Here is a 13,225-nt window from a genome sequence, read left to right as displayed (position 1 = left end):
AAAACAACACACCTTATGAACTTTTGTTTAATTCTGCTCCTTCTTATGATAGATTAAGAGTTTTTGGTTGTAGTTGTTATGCTACTATGCCACCAACTTTTACAGACAAGTTTGGTGCAAGGGCCAGACACTCTATCTTCATTGGTTACCCACATAACTAGAAAGGATACAGGTTGTATGACCTGGTGCATCATAAAAATTTTGTTAGCAGGGATGTTATTTTTCAAGAAAAAGTATTTCCTTTTTCAAAAGATAAGAACAATGGTGATCTTTTGATTACTACAACTGAGCTGGTTAATCCAGCAACTTCTAGTATTATTATTCCTAGTTCTACACAAGGTCCAGCTGGTACACCTGCCACTGGTAGTATTGAAGATGCTGTCTCAAAACAGGCACAGGCCACTGAGGCAAGCAGAGTTGTTCAGACTAATGCTCCTGAGAGTATAGAGTAAAATGATATTGATTCTACTATGAGGAGATCTACTGGACCAAGACAATTAACCTCCTGGCTACAAGGTTATTAAGTCAAGCTGCCAGGACAGAGTACCAGGAATATTAGCAATGCTCAAAAAGCAGCAGCTGCTTTTCAAGGAAGTGTGACACACTCTTTGGATGAGTTTAGTCCTGATTATGTAGGATTCTTGGCTAATGCAATACAGGAGCATGAAACATATACATATAATCAGGCAAAAACAGATGAGAGATGGGTTACAGCTATGCAAAATGAAGTACAAGCTTTGGAGAAGAATATAATGAAACATGGGAGTTAGTGCAGCTGCCAGCAGGGTATAAGGCTATAGGGTCCAAATGGGTGTATAAGATTAAGTGTAAACCAGATGGAAGTGTGGAAAGGTTCAAGGTAAGGTTGGTAGCAAAGGGATTTAATCAAGTAAAAGATAAAGACTACAAACACACATTTTCACATGGTTTTATTGATGAGGATGTATACATGAAGCCTCCTGAGAGCTATAATGTTGAATCAGGACTGGTTTGCAAGCTAAAAAAATCTTTATATGGGTTAAAGCAGGCCTCAAGACAGTGGAATAAGGAATTGACAAATTTTTTAGTTAAGCATGGATATACACAGTCAAGGAATGATTACTCATTGTTCACCCAACATAATCAGCAGACTGTTGAGTTCACTATACTCCTAGTATATGCTGATGATGTTTTATTGACTGGAACATCATTATCAGAGATAAATAACATCAAAAGTCAGTTAGATAATACTTTTTCCATTAAGGATTTGGGAAGTATGAGGTAATTTCTTGGATTGGAAATTTCAAGGAATGACAAAGGGCTTATGATTAATCAAAGAAAGTATATCATGGATATACTGTTGGATCTGCAAATGGAGAATTGCACGGCTGTCTCTTTTCCAATGCAAAAAGGTCTTATGTTATCAACTGATCAGGGTGACCTCCTAACTGATCCTGAGCCATATAGGAGACTTGTTGGTAGATTGCTCTACCTAAATATGTCCAGACCAAACATTTCGTACAGTGTTCAGCACTTAAGTCAGTTTGTAAGCCAACCTAGACTACTTCATCTTCAAGCAGCACTTCATGTTGTTAAGTATCTCAAAGGCACCATCAATGCTGGATTGTTTTATACACGTAACACTAATCTGCAATTGACTGCATACAATGATGCAGATTAGGGTCAGTGTGCTTATTCCTGCAGATCCTTGAGTGGGTACTGTGTCAAGTTAGGACAATAATCTCTGGTTTCTTGGAAAACCAAGAAGCAGGTCACAGTCAACAAAAGCTCTGCTGAATCTGAGTATAGAAGTCTATCTTACACTACTTCAGAACTGGTCTGGTTATCAACATTATTGAAGGATTTTCGTATACCTGTAGCTTATCTTATCATCCTATATTGTGATAATAAGGCAGCTCTACATATTTATGAGAATCCCGTGTTCCACGAGAGAACAAAGCATTTATCTATAGATTGTCACTTTGTAAGGGACAAGCAGCATAAAGGATTCTTGGCTATAAGGCACATCAGAACTGCTCTGCAATTGGCAAATATTATGATAAAGTCTCTTGGGAGTGAACAACATAAATTTCTTTCTTCTAAGCTTGGATTAGTGTTTCAAGAACATCCAGTTTAAGAGGAGAATATTAGAATATAGTTTGTTAGTTAACAATAGTTAGTTAACTAAAGTTAGAAAGTTGGTTAGAAGTTTGTTACACCAACAATATGAGCTATAAATAAAGCTCATCCTTGTATTCTGTTTCTTACACAATTATAATCAATACAAACATTCTTCTTCTTCATTTCTCTCTCTCTCTCTCTCTCTCTCTCTCTCTCTCTCTCTCTCTCTCTCTCTCTCTCTCTCTCTCTCTCTCTCTCTCTCTCTCTCTCTCTCAAAGCTATAATATAATACACACAGTTCATACATCAATCATGAAGATTTATGGGTTTGAACATTATTAAAATTTTCAATTAAGCATAAATCATAGTCCAGAAATCGGAATTGACTAATTTTTTTTTTTCAAATTGATTATCTCTTCGCGATCTATAGATTGGTAAAACGAAAATGGTCATTCAAAAAATTAAGATTGAAAATATGGTTGATTTGAGATTTTCGTTTAAAAAAAAGCCTATAAAATGTCAATCGACAATTTTTTTTCTCAAATCGTAGATTATGAAGAGAGAATCATTTTAGGAAAAAAAATTGTCCGATTCTGAATTCCGGTCTAGGAGTTATGCGCAATTGAGTTTTTTTTTATAGCGATGAAAAGGGCATGTTATTGTACATGAAAATCAAACATAGAGGGTATTATGTACATAAACTTAAAAAGTTGGGTACCACGTGCAAAATGGCAAAATTCGAGCGTAAAGTATATCATGTAAAAAGTAGTATTTGAACATAAAACTCATCTTGAGACTCCAATCATTAGTTTAAGTTTTTGGTTGACATGGTTTTTTGACATGGTATGAGAGTCGGTGTAATCAAAAGGTCATGGATTTGATCTCACCACCCCTCTTAACTGCTGTAATAATATATACCACATATTGACAGTTAATAATCAAGATTTATACTCGTATAATTTATGATAAGATCATAATTCATAAGATAACTTCTATTATATTCTTCAAAGTAGAATACTAGTACCGGGTATTGAGAGACCTGCAGTTATACTTATACTCCCTTCGTGATGGCTAATGGACCATAATGTAGATATATGATCAAATTACTCATAAATAACTGGAACGGAGTGATTATATCATATGGGATAATAAAATAATTATGAATATATTCAAATTAAACCGAGGGGCTTTTGTAATCACGCACCTTTAGGTTTAGGACTTTGTTTGATGTATAAAAAAGATTAGGATCTCTATGAGTTTTATCTTTTGTCCATCACCACACTTTGTGCTCTTGCCACTAAAAAGACTTTCTTTGCAACTTACCATAGAAAGTTGATCATAAAGTTTATAAAGTCTCATGTGATTAAAACTTTATTTGGGTCAAACGTAATAACATATATTGTCATTTTCGTTATGTTTACTTCTCTACTCAAATTTTCTTTATAGCTTCTAATTTAATTTAGTAGTTTTTACTTTACTAGCTCTTAATAGACTCATGTAATAATGATGTAAGTATATGTAGCCTAACACCGTATAGGCGTATATGTTCGTATGGTGACAAATTAATACTCTCTTCATCACAATTATTTGCTTACTTTTAATTAATACTCTGTATACCTCTTATAAAAATATACAAGGTAAACAAATAATTCAAATGAAAAGCAGTAACACATAGATCTCCTCTAGTTACGCTCATAATAAGAGACGACAAGCGGCGACGGGGCGAACTTGGTTTGAGTTTCAAGGAAAGATTATCTATTTTGAACATGAGTTGAAATGACATCGTATATCCCGGGTTAATAGTCTTTTATCACAAAATCTCATTATAGACGGCATATATCCGTGTATAACTAAAAACGGATCAAATACAATACTACATTTCTAATAGGACAAGTAACAAGTAGGGTGGTGGGGGCCAAAAATGTCACCACTTTCAAACTATTTGACTCGTCTTTAGCTATAGACGGATATATCCGTCTATAGCAAGACTAGCTGGTCTTTTATTAGGGGTGACAATCAATAGCTGATCTAATTCATAATTGTCCTCGAGTATTACAGTCCTACAGAGTTTATATTTACTCCGTTCATTTACCATCAGCCTTTCGTCTTTTCAGCTCGCCGTAAGAAGTGTAAGATTCTCTCATTTGAGAAGTCATCAGGCGCCTCTGTTACTCCTTTGTTTTGCAGGTACCCCTCTACTCATCATGTGCAAGAGAGACGGAGAATCACCACGTTCAAGAGGAATCATAGCAAAGGGGATGAACCTCCAAGACACAATTTATCTACTTTCTCAAAAAGTAGATCTCTCTCCCATAAATTTCTACGTCCTCGTGGCGTAAGTGTGTCTTGTTGGAGGTACTCTTCTGAGGCTCAGTTGTTAAAGAAGAGAAAAGAAATGTTCGTGCAATTGGCCAGCTCTGTTCGTCCCGCTAAGAAGCCTATATTGATTGTCGACCCCATCTGCAATTTATTTGCTTTTCCTAATAATGTAGTAATAAATCCGACTCCGAGAGTCGGGTAGTTACTTTGTAAGAACATTTTCTTTACTGCTGCCCAAAAAAAAAAAATCATTTTTATTAGGGTTTTGATATATACAACCCATTGGGTTGTATTTAAGCATTTAATATCTTCTATATTTGGTATTAAGTTAGGAATTTAACACCAAATTATGCACAATCCAATGTAATTAATGCATATATTTACAAATTCCTTCCATATTTAGTTCCTTAAATACAACCCAATGGGTTGTATATATCAAAACCCTTTTTATTATTCTATTTCTATTTTCGACTCGAGTTTGACGGAACAAATCGACCGTTCATGGGTGCCCTAGCAGTGTAGTTAATGTCACTCTATCTCTTGAGTACTCGAAAGTTAGACTAGTTTCCTCCCATAACACGTCGAAATAAGGGACAAACATCTTCATCATGTAGCAATATAGTTGGCATAATGGCTCAATCATGGTTTAAAAAGTCAGGTTAACTTGAGTACTACAAGAGTCACACATAAATCTAGTCAAACAAAGCTTAGCTTGCTGAATAATATGCTCTTGGAGTAATAACATTCCCAGGACACGAGGACGACAGTCAAAAAGTTAAGCATGTTTTGTGTAGCTATATACTAAATCCGTAGTATCATATTTTGGGATAATACAAATTATATACAGTACTTTATTATAGGACGGTTTCATATCGTAAAAGGGTCTATCTTTGTAAATAAAACTACAAAGTAATACATTATTTACCACGGTTAATAAACGAGCTGTCTTCTTATAAAATGAAGCTATATCAAATAGTGATACGTCTCGTGTAATAATTACTGTTATGATATAACACTGAAAATTATTACAAATGATCCTCATATATTAGTACTTCATCTTTTCTAAATATTTATACAATAGATACTAATGATGTACAAAATTAGTGTCAAATTTAACATCAATCTATCATCATAATAAACAGATACGGTCATACGGAGTAACATTTTAAGACTATATCGGACGTTATCAACATATAAGATCGATCAAGTCCACAATTGAAAAAATTATTCAATACATGGTACTTATGAAGACCTTTAACTAAAGTGACTATATTCAGAACACGACAATCAGTAGAGGACTTTATTTATGCTGGGAGAGGGGATTCGATCCCGCTGATTTTTCATATTACAGAGTTAAATTGTCATCCAGTCCCTTGATTTGATGATTGAGCATTAAATATTCGCATACAAAATCAATAATTTAGAGCTCGGTAATCTTACCGTTGGCTCAAAAATCCGCTACAATTAGCCCCTCAAGACTTCAGTCAAAACCGAAATAATAATACTCTCTCTATTTTACGTGATTGTATAAATTATTCAACACTTTTTACAATCTTTCAAACACATACATATAATTAAATGAGATGGACGAAATATTTAATAGGAATAGATTTTTTCTTTGGTTGAACCTGAGACTTACTATCTACAATAAGTCCGTCATAATCACTAAACTAAAATATTTTCGTTTTAATAAGGGTGTGTTTGGATAGGGGGATTTGGAGGGAAAGGGAGGTGAGGGAATTGGAAGGATGAGAAATCCATTGTTTGGTTAGTAATGAAGGTAGAGGATTTGGAGGGGAGGGAAATTGGATCCCTCCATTTCCCTCCTACAAGGCAAATTATTTCCCCACCAATATAGGCAAGATTTGGAGGAAAATCATCTCCTCCATTCTCCCTTCCCTTCCCTCCCTTTCCTTTCTCTTCCCTCCTTCCCCCTCCCCTTCCTTTCTCTTCTTTTTTTATATCCAAACAAGGCCTAAGACCATCCCCAAGCAGAGGTCGTGCTAATTAGGTCACGATTCGGTTTTACTCTTAATCCCACTTTATTTATCTTGACCCACTTTCACCCTCCCAAGTAGAAGGTCACGACCTAGGTCATCAACCCAATCATTTTTCACTTTCCAACCAATTACATCTCTCCACATTATATCACCTTTTCATATATATTTTTTTTATTAATTATTAATATCGTCGACCAATCACATATCTTCACGACTCCACATATAAGGTCATGAGGTAGGTCAATTTGCTCCACCAAAGGTCACAAATTGACCTCTTCTCCTCAATGGTCACCATAATTTTCATTATGAATGGTGATTAGTGTGATCAAGCAAGGTCATGACCTAACAATTGACCGACCTTGGGCATGGTCTAAGAGGAAGAGATGTTGATATGTTATTATCCTTGACAACCAAAAAGAGGCTTTAGTCACTCACTTTTCCGATCAATAATTAAATTGATTCCTTTGTCCGCTCCTAAAGTTCCATGATTCCTCTGTTATGTTTGTTGATAACTAAACCCAATAAAGCGTCAAGTAAGGCATCTCATCTTCATTCCCAACTCCCAAGTCCCAACATTATTTTACTAAAGCACGCATATGCAGTCATATACAGCCTTTTTGTCATACTATAAATATTGTTCAAAGATTTATCAAATAAATAATTACTTATATATGGGTTATATAATTCTCTTGTTCGAATCATATCATTTTGTAATAACAGATGCGAGGAGGATTAAATAAATGTAAAGAACAAATAAGTAAAAAGACAAATAGGTCAATGTAATAGCTACGTCCGTCGGCAGAAAGTAGAGATATTTTATTGATATTATTGAAGAGTTACAAATATCGAATTCAGATTACATAAGATATGTTAGGGCAACACAAAGACTCCAAACAGAGTATATATAAGAACTCCCTAAAACCTAAAACCTAATCAGAATTATGGCAAGCCCATAAAAAGAATCACGGCCAAACATATTTAAATGACATATGCGAGAAGGTTTTAAATAAATGTAAAGGACAAATAAACAAAACATACAAACAAATCAATGTGATAGTTACGTCACTCAGGTAGAAAACATAGATATTTTATTGATATAGAAGAGCTACAGTTATCGAATTTATATTACAAAAGTTATGCTAGGGTGAGAGAGAGAGAGACTCCAACGAGTATAAGAATCCCCCTAAAACCTAATTAGAATTATGGGATGCCCATAAACAAATTAACAGAACTACAGCCAAACAGATTGTTAGAAAGCCCTAATTAGATACTTGTGCTAGTCGTTTGAAGTGACAACTTACAGATTTAAGACATTATTCAACAAATATTTTGTTTTTAAGAATATATGACTTTTTATATTTCCGAGTTAGCGTACTTGACATTGAAAAACGATTTTAATATTTTATTATATTCCTCACTTGTATATTTGTAAGGGCAAAGCTAGAATCTCAATAACAAACGGCATAGGGTGTGTTTCAAGGTTAACGTCGTTATCAGATTACTTGATGACTTGATGTACGAAGTATTTGTTTTGCTAAATAATGTACGTAAACAACTATTCAATACGTAATTACCAGATTTAGCATCGTGAAAAACACCTACAGTAACTAAGATTGCATAAACAGTCTGCTAGGGCACAAACTTTATGCTCCATAGGTAGTGAATTAGTGATCCAGTGGAGGAAAAAGTTAAGCCCCCCACCCAAAATGAAAGGATATCCTTTGCTCAATTGACAATAGGGGCGAAGCCCCCTAGTAGCAAGGGGTGGCGGTCGCTACCCCAAACTTTAAAAAATTGGTTTATAAGTTGAATTTTTGCTACCCCAAATATTGCTGAATAGCTGATAAGTAAATGTTATCTCATTAAATATACAATAGGCATTGTGGTTCAATGGTAAAAAGCTTTGGTTTTCAACCTAGCACCCTGGGTTTGAATCCTGAAAAGAACATGGCCTAAGTTCAAGAAATACTCGTACTACTTAAGAAAATTAGAAAACATTGATCTTAGCAAACAGAAAGTGCATTTTAATTGAGAAAATTATTATAAACTTTAATTTGTACGAAACCACATATATATTACAGATTAATATTGAAGAAAGTGTATGTATGATTCAAACCGGCCATGTAATACGATCTTTAATCTGTATATACAAACTCAATATATCATGTTTTATACGAAAAAGTTATTAATAGACATGGTTTGACTAGGTAGTACCAACTGAGTGTGGTAGCATCATCTTATTTTTCATTACAATTTTTTTGTTTAAAATAAGTATTCGTTTTAAACAAAAAAAAAAAAAAGAGTCAAATAAGATATAGATGAAGTAAAAGTAGAGTGCATAAGGACTAGTAAAAAATTTGTTTCCTTTATACAGATTCAATGATATTTACCCAGTTTACTCTTAAGACGGAATATAATTCTAACTTAGGTATTCCCGTTTTAAAAAAGACCAACACATTTTCCATTTCCATTTAATTTAGACACTAAATTTCTTTATGAGGCCCCACATAAAAGCCAAAGCAACCCCAAAGAATGTAAGAGACATACTCATAACTTTATAAGAAAAAAAAAAGGAATGATATGATGATGATAGTGAAAGCACACAAACAAAGCTTGGAATTTTCTTCTTAGACCCTTTCCATTTTACTCTTCTTGGTGGTGGGCTTCATACTAAAACCAACATCTCAATACACCACCCCAAAAAAAATCATCATCACCACCATCATCATCATCATGATGTTCTACTCTCTTATTAAGGGTCTTCACCATAATCATCATCATCATGACCATCATCATAATCATCATTACACTCTTACTCTTTTCAACCCTAATCATCATTTCATCCACTTTCTCATTTTTCTCTTCATTTTCCAACCTTCTTCTTATAAATTACTCTTAATTCACCCTTCTTTTTCTACTATATGATTGTTAATTTTGAAGAGCAACATATAAAAAAGAGATAAAAACATGAAAGAAGTAGATTTATCTTTTGTTATCAGCTAGTCTTCCTTAAGACGGAGATATCTCATCAAAATAATTAAAAGATAATTTGAGCTTCATCATCTTTGTTGATCTCTTTGAGTTATTAGTTGCTCGATCGTGTTACGGGGAATCAAGCATCTTGGTCCGATTGTTTGCTAAGCCCTAGCTATTATATTCTCTTGCAAGATCTTCAGTATTATTTGTTTTATGGTATGGTTTGTTGTTAAGTTATGTAATCTTGTTTTGTTTTCTTTGTTTTGTATTGAATAGAATGATATTATTGTACTTTAGTTATATAAATTTGTGGTCATCCATCTCTATTTTTACCCTAATTTTGTACTTTGTACGTTGTTTTGTAGTCGTTCCGTTTGATTTGATTGTATACGTTTTTTCAAATATGTGCAAAGAATTTTGATAAACGTATACAAACAAATGAAATAGACGAAGTATTAGACATATATGTTTTCTCTATTCACTATCTTACTTTTTTTTAAAATCAAATATTATTCTTATTTCATTGTTTTGCCTTATAAGTGACGACAGTTTATAATTTTCTTTACTGTAGATGTGAGTTAGCTTATCTAGTAAAGTCATGAGCGGTGATACTCATAACTTGGATTTAAACCCCGTCAGCATTATTTTCGCTCGTATTATGATCCCTATACATCAAAAAAAATTCTATAGTCGATCTCGGATAATAATTTGGTTAACCTAAGTTTGTCACCAACATGCTAAAATAAGGAATACTATTGATTGTATACCACTTGATGTACAGATTATGGGATGATGATTGATATCAATACGTGAAAACTCAACTTTGTTCAGAACTCTAAATGCTAGGGTTTGTAGAGGTTTATTATAATGATTTCATTATTTCCTTAATAAGCATGCATGTTTTAAGTCTATAATCTCAGTTAAGTAAATTAGCTAACCCATTATACGGAGTAACAAAGAGTGTAAGTCTCTTGTAAAATAGATTTACCATAAAATATTGTAAAATTATTAACAAAGTACCTTGATGTTCTTATTAGCAAATCATGGTAGTTAGTAAAAGTGGGGTAATTAAGTAGAGTAACTTACGGTTTTACAATAACCTCTGTGTACAATCGATATATACAAAAATTATCGATATATAACACATCAGAAAAGGTTGTCTCTTTTGGTTTTTTCTTAAACCATGTTGGCCAGTGGGTGGTGCCCTATCAATTTTAGTACTCCCTCCGTCCCGGTCATTTATTGTTTTTTGGTTTTGGCACAAAGTTCAAGGAAAGACGAGAGAGTCAATTACTAAAGGACATGTGGATGAAATTGAGTGTGAATGACCAAATTGTTCATCAAATGCAATCCTAAAATAGAAAGGACAACAAATGACTCAGACACCCAAAAAATGGAAAAGGACAACAAATGACCGGGACAGAGGGAGTACATTTTTTCAATCAAAATTTTGATTATTTTTGTCAGATCTCTTAAGATGAATTTTTTCAAGTTGCATCACATATTTGCAGTAGCGGAGCCAGGGATTGAAGCTAACAGAAGCAAACGGGTAACAGTATAAAGGGAGCTCAAAAAATTTAGAAAATTCTAACTAGAATTTTTGCGATTTCCATCCGCCAACAAAAACGAGCATCCATACTAACCCCTCCCTAACTCCACCACTGCATATCTAAATGTAACATTTTTTACATCATACAAATTCTGAAATGAATTGGTCAACATATATATAATCGTCCTGCCCGACCAAGCCTAAGCCTGATCAGCCTTCTAGATCGTCATTTTCCATGCCGCTTGGCCCGTCAGCGGTCCGACCTAAGCCCCCTAACTTGGTCCGGGCCACGCATGGGAGGCATGAGTCTGCTGAAAATAATACAGTAATAAAAAAAATTCAACACTTAATACTCATGGCTAAATTAAGGTTTTACTTGTGGTAAAATCTTGTTTTTAATTTTAAAACTAAGGTAGTGATGAATGCATGTGGTATCAACATAAGTATTACACTTAAATAATGGCGATCTTACAGTAATTACTACTCCCTCCGTCCCGATCAATTGTTATCCTTTGCTTTTTACACAAATTTCAAGGAAAAAAATAGAAAGTCAATTACTAAATGACATGTGGATAAAATTGAGTGTGAATGACTAAATTGGTCATCAAATGCAATCTTAAAATAGAAAGGACAACAATTGATTGAGACACCCAAAAATAGAATAAGACAACAATTGACCGAGACAGAGAGAGTACATTTATGTATCAAAATTTACATTTTTTACTTGTGACGAAAAGATACTTGTTACATGATTACATCTCACAATCATCTTCTATTTTCATCATTATTTAAATCGAATTGTGAGACGTTACAACTTACAAGGCACAAATGAGAATTTATGCAAAATTTAAAGCTTGAACAGGGATTTTGTACTATAAAACCAATGTGATACGATATCATACGGAGTTCTTTATAGATGGTGAGTTGCTATGGCATTTATTTGGTGTCAATCATATCATGAAGAAGCTTTGCATAGATGAGTAAGATCGATCGATCACTTTTAACAACTTTGGTGCAGTCAGAAGTGTAACAACACATTACACACATTTTAACCAAAAGATATAATATGGCATGATTAAAGTTGTTCCTTGCATCCTTTTTGCACAGCTATTATTCTTCTCTTTTTCCTACTCTGGTCGCTTATAAGTTGGCCCCATATTCAACTGGATACTCTTTGACCTTGAGTAACAATGAGCGGTTGTTTTTAACGTGTTCCTTAAGCAGTTAATGTATTATATAACCCGTTGTATATACTGTAAGAGAGATTATTGAAAGATGATTATTATGTATTAGGTTAGACATCTTATATAGTACAAGCATAGCTAGGTTAAGATACAAGAAACCTAAATTACAAGCTAAGAATATTAGGTAGAGGACAATATATACGAGAATATGGAAATACAAATATACACAACATATTATGGAAATACAAATATACAACTTATTCAGTGTTGTGCAGCTTTATTACAAAGTTGTGGAGCTCTATTAACAAATTTATCGAGTTATGATACAAAGTTGTTGAGCTTAACAGAATAATTACTCCCTATGTCCCGGTCAATTGTTGTCCTTTGGTTTTGGCACAAAGACCAAGGAAATGGGAAATGGCCAATGACTTAATGACAAGTGGAACAAATTAGGTGTGAATGATCAAATTACTCATCAAGTTCATTCTTAAAATAGAAAGGACAACAATTGACTGAGACACCCAAAAATGGAAAAGGATAACAAATGATCGGGACAGAGGGAGTATTAAGCTCAATAACTTCGTAAAATATCTCAATAACTCAACAACTTTGTGTGAGAGCTCGATAACTTTGACGCGGTTGTACATAGCTATTATACAACTAGTTGTAGGATAGTATTTATGTTCCTTAAGGGCACACGATATATAAACTATTTAACTAAAGCAAGTATTTGTAAGATTATATCGTGAGAAATTGAAAGATATATATTTATTGTTACCGGTTTTAGTGAAAGAATCTAAAATTATTCTCTTAAATGACTTCTTATCGTATTACCTTAGTGTTCCGGGTGTAATTCCAGATCAAGTATAGTTACCACCCGTGGCTTGTTGAATGATGTCTTGAGTAGGATTCTCCTTTGGTCTTAATCGTTCCTCACGGCCTCTCCTGCAACAATGAACGAACTGAGGGCTTGGCTTTGTGCCAAGCGTACTCACTCCGACGCTCAAGTCAGTAAACTTAAGAGATAAGTTGTTACTTGGCTGAATGTGTATTGTAGAGAGATAAGGAAGATATTACCAGATGATTAGTGTATTTAG

This window comes from Silene latifolia, chromosome 4 (assembly GCF_048544455.1).
Source record: "Silene latifolia isolate original U9 population chromosome 4, ASM4854445v1, whole genome shotgun sequence".
Lineage (NCBI taxonomy): Eukaryota > Viridiplantae > Streptophyta > Magnoliopsida > Caryophyllales > Caryophyllaceae > Silene > Silene latifolia.
The sequence above is the reverse complement of the archived record's forward strand: the minus strand, read 5'-3'. Positions refer to the sequence as shown.